Source organism: Pyrus communis, chromosome 8 (assembly GCF_041283825.1).
Source record: "Pyrus communis isolate YQ-2024b chromosome 8, ASM4128382v1, whole genome shotgun sequence".
In the NCBI taxonomy this organism is placed as follows: Eukaryota; Viridiplantae; Streptophyta; class Magnoliopsida; order Rosales; family Rosaceae; genus Pyrus; species Pyrus communis.
Window position 1 is genome coordinate 4508782 of NC_142572.1, and position 1798 is coordinate 4510579.

The window sequence follows — 1798 nt, forward strand, 5'->3', positions numbered from 1 at the left end:
GGCAGCTATGATTTGTGTGGTGACATAATATGGTTTGTAGCTATCTTGTTTAGGTGCTTGTAAGCACTTTAAGCTGGTGAGTATTAATACCTATAGGCATTGAGGTAGGTGTCGTTAATTGGAGGTGTAAAGCTACAAGTATGAGGTGGCAGTATTTAGTGAGTGTAGAATGAGGATCCTCTTTGGATCCTCTTTGTGAGGATCTCAGGAATTCTCCAATCACATCCGTTCATCATATATCGTGCAGTCATAAATCATTATAAATCTTTTTATTTAAAATTAAATATAAATAGTACCTGACGAAAACTAACCGTACGATATACGATCAATAGATGTGATTGGAGGATCCTCGGGATCCTTATAAAGAGGATCCTCATTCGTGAGTGCAGGCTTCCACCTGAGTACTATAGCTGCTGACTGTTGTTCTCTTTTTGGCCTTCCATTTGTTTATAAGGATCCTCATTCGTGAGTGCAGGCTTCCACCTGAGTACTATAGCTGCTGACTGTTGTTCTCTTTTTGGCCTTCCATTTGACACCTGCAAACAAGTTTTAAGCCTATCCTTGTTGCTTATAATATATTTTACTAGTACTTGACTTATTGATCAAGTCTTAGAGCCGTTCTGTTTCACTATAAATAGGAGTAGTGCCTTCTCATTTTTCCAAAAGTGAGTGCACAGATGAATGCTAGAGTTCGCTTGCAATGCATGCAAATTGGCAGAGAGGGAAAAAGAAAGAGACAGAAATAGAAAGGGAGCTGGGGTTTGATACATGGGCATTAGTAGATGAGTTGTCTTGCCAAGGTTTAGTTTATCAAGGTGAGTGGTTCATGTAATGTGTTTCAAAATATTTTTATTTTTTTTAATAAATGAAAACCATGAGATATTGTGGGTTTTGAGGTACTTCTAAATATTTCTTTATTTCAAATCAAGTATGTTGGATTTTGTGAAGTACTTTCAGAATTATTATATATCTAACTGGTGAATTGTTTAAGATGTTCATGGAGCATGAGAACTTTGGTGTTGCATTAATTCGAGGGATAAATGTAAACTGCACATGGGGACGTTAGGGCAGGATGGCCAATAGGGGTCACGTAGTGAGTTACAATTTATAAAGGATATAATGAACACATAAAGGGACGATGTGATATGGCACTATGTGGCTAAAGCTTTGATATTACTATCGTATTTTGTAGAGTGTAAAACAACATCGCTTGACTGATATATTACATATTCTACTCATTGAGCAACGGTGGTTGTTGCTCACCCCTGACCCTATTATTTTTCAGATGAGTTACTTGGCAAGACAGGTGATAGACGAGCTGAGGTCGTGCTATATAAGAGATTTAAGGATTTGATTTAATTTGTACACCATGTAAGGATTTTAGAGTTATTTTTATAAGAGAAGTTTGATTTTTTTTCGTATTTATTTTTATTTTTTCTCGCACACTAGACGCGGGGTCGTATTTTTCCACCCGACTTCGAGTCTGGGGGTGTGACAAATGAACTCATAAATATGTAGTAATCCAACCATTATTGTTAAGTGCAAGTGGCCCTTTACCACAGTGGTGGAAATGTGTTCAGCTCTTGCATGACGGCTTAGTTCAAACCCCGTTGATGGCTAATCTAACATGTAAACTAAAAAAATCTATCGTTTGACAAAAAAGCCCATTATTGTGAAGTGGGTGAGAAAAATGAACTCATAAATATGTAGTAATCCAACCATTATCTTCTTTTTTTTGTCGAAATGTTGAATATTATTAAAGACGAATCGAAATGTTTACATCAAATGCTAGAGTATT

General features: G+C 36.5%; 1 long non-coding RNA gene across 1 annotated transcript; it reads left to right on the forward strand.

The window, feature by feature from the left end:
* The first annotated feature begins 689 nt into the window (after positions 1–689).
* LOC148694630 (uncharacterized) lies at positions 690–1557 on the forward strand. Its single transcript, XR_015965090.1, has 2 exons — positions 690–815; positions 1286–1557. It is a non-coding gene; the product is annotated as an uncharacterized LOC148694630 (long non-coding RNA).
* The last annotated feature ends 241 nt before the right edge of the window (positions 1558–1798 follow it).